This window comes from Arachis stenosperma, chromosome 8 (genome assembly GCF_014773155.1).
Source record: "Arachis stenosperma cultivar V10309 chromosome 8, arast.V10309.gnm1.PFL2, whole genome shotgun sequence".
NCBI lineage: Eukaryota > Viridiplantae > Streptophyta > Magnoliopsida > Fabales > Fabaceae > Arachis > Arachis stenosperma.
Window position 1 is genome coordinate 2,432,832 of NC_080384.1, and position 16,442 is coordinate 2,449,273.

The window sequence follows — 16,442 nt, forward strand, 5'->3', positions numbered from 1 at the left end:
CCAAGGGAGCACAAGGCAGCATGGACAGCCCTCTAATGGGCGTTCAATGCCCATTCCTCAAGTTGGATGCCAAGCTCAGCCCAAACATTCACCAAGTGGGCCCAGAAGTGGATTTTCACACCTTTAGCCTAGTTATCTCATTTTTGTACTTTTTAATTATTAGATTATTATATATATGAAGAAATCACCCATGTTTAGGATCTTCTCCACCATATTCGAACTCATCACAAATTTTCTCTGTAAATTATGAGCAACTAAATCTCTTGAGTTAAGGATAGGAGCTCTGCTCATCCCCATGGATTAATATTATTGCTTTTCTACTATAATACATGTTTGATTCCATTCTATGATGTGTTTTCGTTCTTCATCTTTATGAATCTGGGCTAGAACGAGAGTATGACTGATGAGCGGATAATTTGTACGCTTTTTGGCATTGTTTTTAGTATGTTTTTAGTATGTTTTAGTTAGTTTTTAGTATATTTTTATTAGTTTTTAGTTAAAATTCACTTTTCTGGACTTAACTATGAGTTTGTGTGTTTTTCTATGATTTTAGGTATTTTCTGGCTGAAATTGAGGGACCTGAGCAAAAATCTGATTCAGAGACAGAAAAGGACTGCAGATGCTGTTGGATTCTGACCTCCCTGCACTCGAAGTAGATTTTCTGGAGCTACAGAAGCCCAATTGGCGCGCTCTCAACGGCGTTGAAAAGTAGACATCCTGGACTTTCCAGTAATGTATAATAGTGCATACTTTGCCCGAGATTTGATGGCCCAAACTGGCGTTCCAAATCAGCTCAAGAATGCCCGGCGTTAAACGCCGGAACTGGCACAAGAATGGGAGTTAAACGCCCAAACTGGCACAAAAGCTGGCGTTTAACTCCAAGAAAAGTCTCTACACATAAAAGCTTCAATGCTCAGCCCAAGCACACACCAAGTGGGCCCGAAAGTGGATTTTTATGTCATTGACTCATTTATGTAAACCTTAGGCTACTAGTTCTCTACAAATAGGACCTTTTACTATTGTATTTTCATCTTTGGATCATTTTAGATCTTTTGATCATCTTTGGACGTCTAGTTCTTAGATCATTGGGAGGCTGGCCTCACGGCCATGCCTAGACCTTGTTCTTATGTATTTTCAACGGTGGAGTTTCTACACACCATAGATTAAGGTGTGGAGCTCTGCTGTACCTCGAGTATTAATGCAATTACTATTGTTCTTCTATTCAATTCAGCTTGTTCTTGTTCTAAGATATTCATTCGTACCCAAGAACATGATGAATGTGATGATTATGTGACGCTCATCATCATTCTCACCTATGAACGCGTGCCTGACAACCACTCCCGTTCTACAAGCAAACAAGGCTTGAATATTTATCTCTTGGATTCCTTAATCAGAATCTTCGTGGTATAAGCTAGAATTAATGGCGGCATTCAAGAGAATCCGGAAGGTCTAAACCTTGTCTGTGGTATTCTGAGTAGGATTCAAGGATTGAATGACTGTGACGAGCTTCAAACTCCTAAAGGCTGGGCGTTAGTGATAGACGCAAAAGAATCAATGGATTCTATTCCAACCTGATTGAGAACCGACAGATGATTAGCCATGCCGTGACAGGGTGCGTTGAACATTTTTACTGAGAAGACGGGACTGTAGCCACTGACAATGGTGATGCCCAACATACAGCTTGCCATGGAAAGGAGTAAGAAGGATTGGATGAAGACAGTAGGAAAGCAGAGAGACGGAAGGGACTGAGCATCTCCATACGCTTATCTGAAATTCTCACCAATGAGTTACATAAGTATCTCTATCTTTATGCTTTATTCATATATCATCTATAACCATTTGAATCTGCCTGACTGAGATTTACAAGATGACCAAAGCTTGCTTCATACCAACAATCTCCGTGGGATCGACCCTTACTCGCGTAAGGTTTATTACTTGGACGACCCAGTGCACTTGCTGGTTAGTTGTGCAAAGTTGTGAAATTATGTTTAGACCTTGGTATTGAGCACCAAGTATTTGGAGCCATTACCGGGGACCGTTGAGTTGTGAAAAGAAGGAATCACAATTTCGTGCACCAAGTTTTTGGCGCCGTTGCCGGGGATTGTTAGTTTGGACAACTGACGGTTCATCTTGTTGCTTAGATTAGGTATTTTTCTTCAGAGTTCTTAAGAATGAATTCTAGTGTTTCAAGGTGATGTTCTTATCATCACCAAAGCTGATTGATTCTCATCAATTTAGCTCTTGAATGTAATGTCCTGCTGAAGCTTGGCTAGCCATGTCTAATTTCTTTAGACTGAAGCTTTAGACTAACATTGCATGATTCCTGGAATTCTCATTAAGAATTTTGATATCTTTATTTTCTTTTCCACTTAATTTTCGAAAAATCCAAAAAAATTTTACAAAATCATAAAAACCAAAAATATTGTATGTTTCTTGTTGAGTCTAGAGTCTCATGTTAAGTTTGGTGTCAATTGCATGTTTCTGTTCTTCATGCATTCATTCATGTGTCTTAAGTGATCTTCAAGATGTTCTTGATGATTTCCTTGCTCTGATCTTTAAATTCTCTTGACTTGAGTATTTTGTTGTTTTTCATGTGCATTCTCATTTTGTTAGTGTCAGTAGTATACAAACTACTAAGTTTGGTGTCTTGCATGCATTGTTATTTGATTTTAGTTGCATTTTGATTATTCCTCATTATTAAAAATGCAAAAAAAATTTTTATTTGTGTCTTTTCAAGTCAATAATACAGAGAATTGAAGATTCAGAACATACAACAGAGGAATCACACAGAAAAAGCTGGGCGTTCAAAACGCCCAGTGAAGAAGGAAAACTGGCGTTTAAACGCCAACCAGGGTGCCTGGCTGGGCGTTTAACGCCCAAAAGGGTAGTGCTTTGGGCGTTAAACGCCAGAATGGACACCATTTTTGGCGTTTAACGCCAGGATGGCACAAGAGGGAAGATTCTGTTTTTTAACTCAAATTTTTTTTCAAGTTTTCAAAATTTTTAAAATCAAATCTTTTTAAATTGTTTTTCAAATCATATCTTCTCAATCACATCTTTTTTTAAAAAACATTAACTTTTAAATCATATCTTTTTAGTCACATCTTTTTCAAAATAGTTTTCAATCATATCTTTTTAATTTCTAATTTCAAAATCTTTTTCAAAACTCACTTAATTTCTTTTTCACTCTTGGTTTTCGAAAATCAATTAGTGTTTTTCAAAATGTTTTTAAAATCTTTTTAATTTATTTTCGGAAATTTCTTCCCTTCTTCTCACATCCTTCTATTTATGGACTAACACTACTCCTCAATGAACAATTCAAACTCCATCTTTCATTGGTAAGTTCGAATTTTCTACCTCCTCCTTCTAATTTTCTTTTCCTCTGACACCTCAAGAAATCTCTATACTGTGACATAGAGGATTCCAAATTTTCTTGTTCTTTTCTCTTTCATATGAGCAGGAGCAAAGACAAAAGCATTCTTGTTGAGGCTGATCCTGAACCTGAAAGGACCTTGAAGCGAAAGGTAAGAGAAGCTAAGGCATAACTCTCTATAGAAGATCTAACAGAAATCTTCAAAGAAGAAGACATGGCAGCCAAAAACAACAACAATGCCAACAATGCAAGGAAGGTGCTGGGTGACTTTACTGCACCTACTCCCAATTTCTATGGGAGAAGCATCTCTATCCCTGCCATTGGAGCAAATAACTTTGAGCTTAAGCCTCAATTAGTTTCTCTAATGCAACAGAATTGTAAGTTCCATGGACTTCCATTGGAAGATCCTCATCAGTTTTTAGCTGAATTCTTGCAAATCTATGACACTGTCAAGACTAATGGGATTGACCCTGAGGTCTACAGACTTATGCTATTCCCTTTTGCTGTAAGAGACAGAGCTAGGATATGGTTGGACTCACAACCTAAAGAAAGCCTGAACTCTTGGGAAAAGCTAGTCAATGCCTTCTTGGCAAAGTTCTTTCCACCTCAAAAATTGAGTAAGCTTAGAGTGGAAGTCCAAACCTTCAGACAGAAGGAAGGAGAATCTCTCTATGAAGCTTGGGAAAGATACAAACAATTGATCAGAAAGTGTCCCTCTGACATGCTTTCTGAATGGAGCATCATAGGTATCTTCTATGATGGTCTGTCTGAACTGTCCAAGATGTCATTGGACAGCTCTGCTGGAGGATCTCTTCATCTGAAGAAGACGCCTACAGAAGCTCAAGAGCTCATTGAAATGGTTGCAAATAACCAATTCATGTACACTTCTAAAAGGAATCCTGTGAACAATGGGACGAATCAGAAGAAAGGAGTTCTTGAGATTGATACTCTGAATGCCATATTGGCTTAGAACAAAATATTGACTCAGCAAGTCAATATAATTTCTCAAAGTCTGACTGGAATGCAAGCTGCACCAGGCAGTACTAAGGATGCTTCATCTGAAGAAGAAGCTTATGATCCTGAGAACCCTTCAATGGAAGAGGTGAATTACATGGGAGAACCCTATGGAAACACCTATAATTCTTCATGGAGAAATCATCCAAATCTCTCATGGAAGGATCAACAGAGACCTCAACAAGGTTTCAACAACAATAATGGTGGAAGAAACAGGTTTAGCAATGGCAAGCCTTTTCCATCATCTTCTCAGCAACAGACAGAGAATTCTAAGCAGAACCACTCTGACTTAGCAACCATGGTCTCTATCTAATCAAAACCACTCAAAGTTTCATGACTGAAACAAGGTCCTCCATTAGGAATTTGGAGGCACAAGTGGGACAGCTGAGTAAGAAAGTTACTGAACTTCCTCATAGTACTCTTCCAAGCAATACAGAAGAGAATCCAAAAGGAGAGTGCAAGGTCATCAACATGGCCAAACTAGGAGAGGAGGATGAGAAAATGAACGCCACTGAGGAAGACCTCAATGGACGTCCACTGGCCTCCAATGAGTTCCCTAATGAGGAACCATGGGAATCTGAGGCTCACACTGAGACCATAGAGATTCCATTGGATTTACTTCTGCCATTCATGAGCTCTGATGAGTATTCTTCCTCTGAAGAGGATGAGTATGTCACTGAAGAGCAAGTTGCTAAATACCTTGGAGCAATCATGAAGCTAAATGACAAGTTATTTGGTAATGAGACTTGGGAGAACGAACCTCCTTTGCTCACCAAAGAACTGGATGACTTGTCTAGGCAGAAATTACCTCAAAAGAGACAAGATTCTGGAAAGTTCTCGATACCTTGCGCCATAGGCACCATGACCTTCAAGAAGGCCTTGTGTGACCTAGGGTCAAGTGTAAACCTCATGCCTCTCTCTGTAATGGAGAAGCTAGGAATCTTTGAGGTACAAGCTGCAAGAATCTCACTAGAGATGGCAGACAATTCAAGAAAACAAGCTTATGGACTTGTAGAGGATGTTCTGGTAAAGATTGAAGACCATTACATCCCTGCTGATTTTATAGTCCTAGAGACTGGGAAGTGCGTGGATGAATCCATCATCCTTGGCAGACCCTTCCTAGCCACAGCAAAGGCTGTGATTGATGTGAACAGAGGAGAATTGATCATTCAAGTGAATGAAGAATCCTTTGTGTTTAAGGCTCAAGGATATCCCTCTGTCACCATGGAGAGGAAGCATGAAGAGCTTATCTCAAAACAGAGTCAAACAGAGCCCCCACAATTAAACTCTAAGTTTGGTGTTGGGAGGCTACAACCAAATTCTAAGTTTGGTGTTGAACCCCCACATTCAAACTCTAAGTTTGGTGTTGGAAGGTTCAAACATTGCTCTGGGTATTTGTAAGGCTCCATGAGAGCCCTCTGTCAAGCTACTGACACTAAAGAAGCGCTTGTTAGGAGGCAACCCAATGTTATAATTATCTATTTTTATTTGTTATTTTATGTTTTCTGTAGGTTGATGATCATGAGAAGTCACAAAATCAATTGAAAAAGCAAAAACAGAATGAAAAATAGAAAGAAAAATAGCACACCCTGGAGGAAGACCTTGCTGGCGTTTAAACGCCAGTAAGGGCAGCAAATGGGCGTTTAACGCCCAGTCTGGCACCACTCTGGGCGTTTAACGCCAGAAAGGGGCACCAGAATGGTGTTAAACGCCAGGAAAGGGCAAGAAGTTGGCGTTAAACGCCAGAAATGGGCACCAGCCCGGCGTTTAACGCCAGAATTGGCACAGAAAGCATTTTTGCTCGCCACTTGGTGCAGGGATGACTTTTCCTTGACACCTCAGGATCTGTGGACCCCACAGGATCCCCACCTACCCCACCACTATCTCTCTTCTTCACCAATCACCTCAACACCCCTTCCCCAAAAACCCCTCACTTATCAAATCCCATCTTTCTCTTCACCACTCACATCCATCCTTCATAAAACCCCACCTACCTCACCATTCAAATTCAAACCACTTTAACTCCCAAAACCCACCCTCCCATAGCCGAACCCTACCCCTCTCTCCACCCCTATATAAACCCATCTTCACTCTTTCATTTTCACACACCCTAAACACTACTTCTCCCCCTTTGGCCGAACCACAAAGTCATCTCCATCTCCTCTATTTCTTCTTCTTCTACTCTCTTCTTTCTTCTTTTGCTCGAGGACGAGCAAACCTTTTAAGTTTGGTGTGGTAAAAGCATTGCTTTTTATTTTTCCATAACCATTTATGGCATCCAAGGCCGGAGAAACCTCTAGAAAGAGGAAAGGGAAGGCAAAAGCTTTCACCTCCGAGTCATGGGAGATGGAGAGATTAATCTCAAGGGTGCATCAAGACCACTTCTATGAAGTTGTGGCCTTGAAGAAGGTGATCCCCGAGGTCCCTTTCAAACTCAAAAAGAGTGAATATCCGGAGATCCGACATGAGATTCAAAGAAGAGGTTGGGAAGTTCTTACCAACCCCATTCAACAAGTTAGAATCTTAATGGTTCAAGAGTTCTATGCCAATGCATGGATCACCAAGAACCATGATCAAAGTGTGAACCCGGACCCAAAGAATTGGCTTACAATGGTTCGGAGGAAATACTTAGATTTTAGTCCGGAAAATGTAAGGTTGGCATTCAACTTGCCCATGATGCAAGGAGATGAACACCCTTACACTAGAAGGGTCAACTTTGATCAAAGGTTGGACCAAGTCCTCATAGACATTTGTGAAGAGGGCGCTCAATGGAAGAGAGATTCAAGAGGGAAGCCGGTTCAACTAAGAAGGCATGACCTCAAGCCCGTGGCTAGGGGATGGTTGGAGTTTATCCAATGCTCAATCATTCCCACTAGCAACCGGTCCGAAGTTACTATAGACCGGACCATCATGATTCATAGCATCATGATTGGAGAGGAAGTAGAAGTTCATGAGGATATAGCCCAAGAACTTTATAAGGTGGCGGACAAGTCCTCTACCTTGGCAAGGTTAGCCTTTCCTCATCTCATTTGTCACCTCTGTTATTCAGTTGGAATTGACATTAAGAAAGACACCCTCATTGATGAGGACAAGCCCATCACTAAGAAAAGGGTGGAGCACCAAAAACATTCCATCCTCCTCCATGAAATTAGAGAAGATCAAAGAATCATGAGAGAGGAGCAACAAAGGCAAGGAAGAGACATTGAGGAGCTCAAGCACTCCATAAGATCTTCAAGAGGAAGAACAAGCCGCCATCACTAAGGTGGACCCGTTCTTTAATATCCTTATTCCTTATTTTCCTTATTTTTCGAAAATTATGCTTATGTTTACCTATGTTTGTGTCTTATGATCATTAGTGTCTTAGTGTCTATGCCTTAAAGTTATGAATGTCCTATGAATCCATCACCTTTCTTGAATGAAAAATGTTCTTAATTGAAAAAGAGAAGAATTGCATGAATTTTAAATTTTATAACAGATTAATTATTTTGATGTGGTGGCAATACTTTTGTTTTCTGAATGTATGCTTAAACAGTGCATATGTCTTTTGAATTTGTTGTTCATGAATGGTTGGCTCTTGAAAGAATGATGAAGAAGGAGACATGTTACTGAGGATCTGAAAAATCATAAAAGTGATTCTTGAAGCAAGAAAAAGCAGTGAATACAAAAAAAAAGAAAAAAAAAGGAGAAAAACGAAAAAAAAGAGAGAAAAATGGAAAAAAAAGAGAAAGAGAAAAAGAAAAAGAAAGAAATAAAGTTGTGATCCAAGGCAAAAAGAGTGTGCTTAAGAACCCTGGACACCTCTAGTTGGGGACTCTAGCAAAGCTGAGTCACAATCTGAAAAGGTTCACCCAATTATGTGTCTGTGGCATATATGTATCCGGTGGTAATACTGGAAGACAGAGTGCTTTGGGCCACAGCCAAGACTCATAAAGTAGTTGTGTCCAAGAATCATCATACTTGACTAGGAGAATCAATAACACTATCTGGATTCTGAGTTCCTATAGAAGCCAATCATTCTGAATTTCAAAGGATAGAGTGAGATGCCAAAACTGTTCAGAGGCAAAAAGCTAAAAGCCCCGCTCATCTAATTAATACTGATCTTCATAGATGTTTTTCGAATTCATTGCATATTCTCTTCTTTTTATCTTATTTGATTATTAGTTGCTTGAGGACAAGCAACAATTTAAGTTTGGTGTTGTGATGAGCGGATAATTTGTACGCTTTTTGGCATTGTTTTTAGTATGTTTTTAGTATGTTTTAGTTAGTTTTTAGTATATTTTTATTAGTTTTTAGTCAAAATTCACTTTTCTAGACTTTACTATGAGTTTGTGTATTTTTCTGTGATTTCAGGTATTTTCTGGCTGAAATTGAGGGACCTGAGCAAATATCTGATTCAGAGACCGAAAAGGACTGTAGATGCTGTTGAATTCTGACCTCCCTGCACTCAAAGTGGATTTTTTGGGGCTACAGAAGCCCAATTGGTGCGCTCTCAACGGCGTTGGAAAGTAGACATCCTGGGCTTTCCAGCAATGCATAATAGTCTATATTTTGCCCGAGATTTGATGGCCCAACCGGCGTTCCAAATCAGCTCAAGAATGCCCGGCGTTAAACGCCGGAACTGGCACAAGAATGGGAGTTAAACGCCCAAACTGGCACAAAAGCTGGCGTTTAACTCCAAGAAAAGTCTCTACACATGAAAGCTTCAATGCTCAGCCCAAGCACACACCAAGTGGGCCCGGAAGTGGATTTTTATGTCATTGACTCATTTATGTAAACCCTAGGCTACTAGTTCTCTACAAATAAGACCTTTTACTATTGTATTTTCATCTTTGGATCATTTTAGATCTTTTGATCATCTTTGGACGTCTAGTTCTTAGATCATTGGGAGGCTGGCCTCACGGCCATGCCTAGACCTTGTTCTTATGTATTTTCAACGGTGGAGTTTCTACACACCATAGATTAAGGTGTGGAGCTCTGCTGTACCTCGAGTATTAATGCAATTACTATTGTTCTTCTATTCAATTCAGCTTGTTCTTGTTCTAAGATATTCATTCGTACCCAAGAACATGATGAATGTGATGATTATGTGACGCTCATCATCATTCTCACCTATGAACGCGTGCCTGACAACCACTCCCGTTCTACAAGCAAACAAGGCTTGAATGTTTATCTCTTGGATTCCTTAATCAGAATCTTCGTGGTATAAGCTAGAATTGATGGCGGCATTCAAGAGAATCCGGAAGGTCTAAACCTTGTCTGTGGTATTCTGAGTAGGATTCAAGGATTGAATGATTGTGACGAGCTTCAAACTCCTGAAGGCTGGGCGTTAGTGACAGACGCAAAAGAATCAATGGATTCTATTCCAACCTGATTGAGAACCAACAGATGATTAGCCGTGCCGTGACAGGGTGCGTTGAACATTTTCACTGAGAGGACGGGACTGTAGTCACTGACAACGGTGATGCCCAACATACAGCTTACCATGGAAAGGAGTAAGAAGGATTGGATGAAGACAGTAGGAAAGCAGAGAGACGGAAGGGACTGAGCATCTCCATACGCTTATCTGAAATTCTCACCAATGAGTTACATAAGTATCTCTATCTTTATGCTTTATTCATATATCATCTATAACCATTTGAATCTGTCTGACTGAGATTTACAAGATGACCATAGCTTGCTTCATACCAACAATATCCGTGGGATCGACCCTTACTCACGTAAGGTTTATTACTTGGACGACCCAGTGCACTTGCTAGTTAGTTGTGCGAAGTTGTGAAATTATGTTTAGACCTTGGTATTGAGTACCAAGTATTTGGAGCCATTACCGGGGACTGTTGAGTTGTGAAAAGAATGAATCACAATTTCGTACACCAATGACTCCTTATTCTACATGGGCTCTTGTGGATCCTTAGCTGGGCCGTACTGAGCTGCAGCTTGAGAATATATTACAGGTTCCAAGAGAGTATCTGGGCTAATTGGGATAAGTGAGATAAAATCTAGTTAGTCATGGGTAATTGAGGTCTCTGTGACGTTAAGGCTAGAATTAAGAGCATCATTCTCCGATCCGGAAGATTTGACCTTGTCTGTGTCATTTTGAGTAGGATCACCAGAGATTGAATTGCGTGCGCTTCACTCTCATTCAGATTGGATGACCATTAGCACCTGCATTTGATTTGGATTAGAGGAGATTAATGACCACTAGTCCCGGCTTTAATCCCTTATAGCATTGCCATTGAATGAATCACTCATTGTTAAAGTAGTCAGTAAGAAGTATTAATCCGGAAGGATAAGCATCTCCAAGGCCTTAACTGATTCTTTATCATTGTTTCTACACTAGTTCGGTATCACTTTATTTATTATTTCATTTTATGCAATTATAACAACAACTATCTTTTCTATTCGCCTGACTAAGTCCTGTAAGATAACCATTGCTTACTCAATCCGACAATTCTCGTGGGATCGACCCTCACTCACCTGAGATATTACATGAACGACCCGGTGCACTTGCTATTTCAGTTGTGCGAGTTCTAATTTCACGCACTCTAAAAATGGGTTTTGACCATAGTTTTGAGCATTTTTAATACCAGAAATTTTGTTTAAAAGTCTCTTATTCTTCCTGAACAAATTTTCAAACACTTATTTGTTATGCTAATATTTCAAACTTTTTGTCAATGAACTCAAAGGTATAGGGAGATGTTGGTTTCTTCTCCAAGTTGAATCGAGAAAAGTATAAAACTTAGGGTGTGTTTTTCACATGATTTCATATCTAAATAACTTTTTACCCATATCCATTCTCTCTAGATTAAGATTGACTAGCAGAGGGTGATGATCATAATTACCCTCGACATCACCTCCACTCTAGCATCTCTGAATTCTCTTCTCTAATTTGAGTTGGCTGGAGCGCGATCTAATCTCTTGAAAACTCTATCAAAACCATTCCTTTGAGCTTCCATCTAAGTAAAATGAGTTCCTACATATCCAAGGTCCATCAACTTACATTCATTTATCTTTTAGAATCGTTTACACACATAGAAATCTGTCGAGACTCCTCCTTTCTTTTTCTTATTCATTTACAATTCTATTAAAGTCACCAACTAAAATTCACAGGATACTTATATTACTAGCTATATGTTTAAGCTTCTCCCAAAGATTTCTCCTTGACCTCTCCTGGGACAAGAATAGGTAGCTAAAAGCTCTCAAGTTCTCTCATTATTCATTGAGATAGTCATATGGACAAATTGATTCTTATATTTAAGGAATCATTGTTTCGTAAAATCTGTATACCTCCACTGTAACTAGTAGCTTCTTCTCTGTAGCAATGCCTAAATCTCAGCAATCTAACCACTTCATTATCCTTATCACCTCTACATTTGGGTTCAAACTACATAGTAGTAGTAGGATTTTTTTGTCTACAAGTCTCTTTTAAGGTGTGAATTGATGCCTGATTTGCAATCCCGTAGATATTTCAAGCTAGAACAATCATTAAAACAAAGACAAAATAAAAATTATATTCTACCAAAATACTAGCTGACATTGCTAGTTACACTGTATCTCTCCCATGATAAGAGTCTCTTCCATTTGAACTTCAACAACTTTTTTCTTTTTCTTCAAAATCTTTCATAACTTCAGAAATGATATTGGAGTCTAACAAGTCAAAATATAGTGGACCATAACCAAGGTGTTTATTGAGAACAGAGAATTCAAAGAGAGTTTCTTGGACGTCATGTGAAAGGGATGGACTATTAGAATTTCCGTTAGCCAATTTTTATCAAAGTGGGCTACAGGTTGGGGTGGATCAAACACAACAATTTGGGAGGGGTTAAAGACGTTAGAAGGTTAGAAGGTATTGAGATAGGAAGTGAAGTTATGGGGTAGGACTTTTAGACAAGGATTTAGGCTGTTTACTAATTTGGTCTTTGTTTTGGACTGTGCGAGAAACAGAGAATTAAGACACATTTTTTGTCGATAAAAGGTCGAGAACTGTTATCTTTATGGGTAGGTTTGATTGACGTCTCTCCCTTTTTTGTCATTTTGTAATTTTCTCCTTAGTTCATTCTATAAAAGTTCTTGCTCTGTAATACAACAAATCTAGAATTCGTCCTACTAACGTGTCCTTTGCCTCCTCCATTAGCATAATTACTTGTATCTTAACCTATTTTCACCTCTTTTTGTCCAAGTGTTTGCCATTGGACCAATATCCATAGTCCATATTTTCCTTTTTTTCTTTCATGACCTTTTTTGCCTTTATCAGTATTTTGCTGGATAGAAAATTTTTTTTCTTCTATCTCTCGTTGTGGCCCTGTAGTAGCACTATTTTTTTTATAATTCTAAATTTGAGTCCTCTCATTTTCAAGGCAGCTCTCTTTCTCAGGTCCCACTCTTTCACAAGAGAAACAGACCTGTTGTAGCCCTTCATACACTATGGAGTGGTTTACTCTATTAATCTCATATTGAGATACCAGAAATTTAGTCAAATTTATTTTTATACAAAATCTTGTAAATTTATCTCTTAAGACCTCTACTATGCTAAAATCTATCTTTAGTGTTCTTCCAATGATGTTACTAATCTTTTTTGGAATGATCTTATTTTAATACTCAATAGCAAGTCTTGGAAGTTTAACCGAGGTAGTTACATTATCAATGGTTGCAATAGTTAGGTCAAAATTAGATTTTTAAAGTCTCACCGAGAGATAATATTCTAGGATTTTTCAAGAATTTTCTGTAAGAGAAAAGCCCAAATCTTTCGAGCTAAAGAACCTTACGAGAAAGAACTCACAACCCAAATCAATAACTTTAATTCTTTTCATTTTACCCCATAAATTCGTCAGTCTTTTTTTCATTGGCATTAGAAAATTTTTTCTTCCCATGAGCTTTACAATAAGAGACTCCACCACTCTTTTATAATCTCTTTTAATACTTTTTTCTATGACAAAGTTGTAGAGCACAAAGAGTAGTTTTCTTATCACAATCTCTTCATCATTCTCACTCTCCTCTTCCTTCATTTAAGAAGGAAATTTTTCTCTCTAGGTCGCTCCACCTCCATGGCTGCTTGATCATTCTTGTTTGTCTTTACTATCCTTGTAAATGACTTCTTCCCACATTCCATGCCACCCTACTCCTAATTCTCAGCCTTTTCTCACAATCACTTCATTAATATCCGTATCCATGATAATTTCATTATGCACCATCCATTCTTCATGCCTTAGTTGAAGGCCTACATCTTATGAGAACTTTCATGTTTTTTCCGATTTTCTTAATCTTCTTTCCAAACCTACTATCCTCTTTTTCTTTCAATTTCTCTATTGGGATCATGGGGTCGAAAGGCTCCCCTTCTCATTGAAAGGTAGCTGAGACGAAGCGCAAGGAAAGACAACCTAGAAAAACAATAAAAAATAAAAAAAATTGTCAAAAAATTTAGCTGTATTTTTTACACCAAATTTTGATAATCTTTTTTTTTTGGGTTGATGGTCTGATACTTAATTTTTTCAACTTTCTAAGCTTGGCTTGAACTATAATATTTTTCTGATATGCATTTTGATATACTATATTTGTTGTTCAAAATAAACTGATATTAGACTTGCATAACTAATACACAGATTAAAGTAAATATGAATTTTTCAACCCAAGAAAATGTTTGTTAGCATTAATCAAAATTATTATTTTCTAAACTCTTCAACAACAACCACAGCAATAACAACAATAATATCATCGTATTTTTTTAAGGTGGACGACTAATGACAATGATGATGATGATAAAAATCAAATTTTTATCTTTTTATAAATATAAATATTTGTATTTAAAAAACGCGTGATGATGATATCTTTCGAAAAATCTCTACAACCAAACAAAATTTCTAACTAAATTCAACCAAATTGTTATAACGCATTTCATATCCATGTGTCACTTACTGTTCTTCTTCTTCTTCTCATAATTCTTTTTTCACCCTCTTAACAAGAACCTATGTCACGATTATGAAATTTCGGTATCAAAATTTAAAAACTTCTTATGTCACGATTAAAAAGTTTCGCTGTTATTTTCTAATAAATTTTGCATAACTCAAAGCTTTTCCTCTTTATCATTATCATCATCTTCTTTTCTTATTCATATTTCACTTCTTGTTTCACCTTCTTATAATTTTTCTTATTTTATCCTCTTAATAAAAATAAAAATAAAAAAAATTAAATAAAGAATAAAAAAATATACAATGCTGCAAAACTACCTAAAAAAAGAGAAAAAAAAGAAAAAAAATATAGTAACATTAGTAGCAATAAAAGAATGGTAATAAAAAAAACACGCAAAAAAATAGAAGAACACGAAGATTAAAACATATTTAACTATTTATATTAAAGAGCACAGAATACGGAATATTCACGTTAGTAGGAAGTTAAAGCATATCTAACACACTATCACTAATAAAATTAGATAATTTTTATTGAATTTAAGCCAATTTAATTACTAAAAAACTTAGATATGTAATGAGACTGAATATTTTTTATATTTTTATTTTAATTATGAACTTTTATTTAACTTATCGATTTATTTCATTTAGTCATTTACAATGCATTATAACTTATAAGTATATATGTGTCATGAGTTTAACTATAAAGTATGTTATACTTTTCAAATTTTATAGCTGGAATGTTTATGTTTTTTTTTAAATACCAAATGAACAAGTGATTTTTATAACCAAGTTTAACTACATTTTTGTTTTTATTATGTCTTTTTCCTTTTCTTCTTTTTCTGATTAAATTTTTTTATTAACAATTTTTAAATTATTGAATCAATTTGGTTAAATTTAATTACTAAAATAAATTAATAATTTAATAATATCTCATTTTTTAAAATTATTTATTTAAATATTTTAAGTTTTTTATGTTTGAATTTTAAATTTTTCAAAATATAAAATAAGTACATCTCTTTACAATCTATACTATTTATACTGTGAGATTTATTATTATTCTAAAATATTTTTATAAATTCAATACTAAGAACCAGATTCAAGAGTATAAAAAGTTTTAAGAAACCAATTTGATGATTAAGTATTTTTTTATATTTCAAAAATATGTTACAAAAAGGATATTTATTTTTCATAACTCATCCTAATATCTAATAACTTAAATTTATGAGGTTAATTATTACATTATATTATAACTATTATTCTACTATTAAAGGAAAATGTTACAATATTGACTATATATAGACCTAAGAGTATCATATGAAAGGAGACTACAATAAGGCATCAAACATGCATCTTATGACGAAAGTAGCTCATGAAAAGAGCAACTCGCATAAGAGAAGCTTGTAACATCATAACCTCATAATATATGCACTATTTTAAATATGTGCACTCATGTATGATCTAATAACTTGAGTATAGGAGGATGGTTGTGACATCGTGTCTAGAACCTACTTTTTAAATTTGGTTCAGGTAACTCTTAAAATTGGAAGAACAAAAATATTTTTGAACAATGGCGCCATCTGTGGAGACACGTTGCTTGTCACATCCTCTTCATTTTGAGTTCTACTCTAAAATTTGAAAATCATAAATTCCAAACCTCCAAATTGCTGAGTTTTTTTTTATCTTTTATTAAAAAATAAAAATTTCAAAAACAAGAAAATGGATGAATTTTTTAAAATAATTTCAATTATATGAAAATTTATATCATATTATCATATCTCTTTGTAAATGAATCTAGAACAACACATGCTTACAAGATGAATAATATACTTAAATATATAAAAAAAGCAAAAAATATATGGATATAAAAGATAAATATTAAAGTACATAATACAAAAAATTCACAAAAAAAGTTAAAAATGTTTACAAATTTCAATTTGTGATCATATCATTATATGTTTTAAAGGCTTATAATTACTTGACCAATTAAATAGTCAATGATTTAGAGGCTTAGTAATAAATTAAAAGTTGTGAAGTAAAAAATTAGGAAAAGAAAAGATTTTTTTAAATTTACCACAAGAAACACTACTTGACATTCAGAAATTAAAGTTGATAAAGCTGGAAGATGGAAATTTGTTCTCTACTAAAGAAGAAAA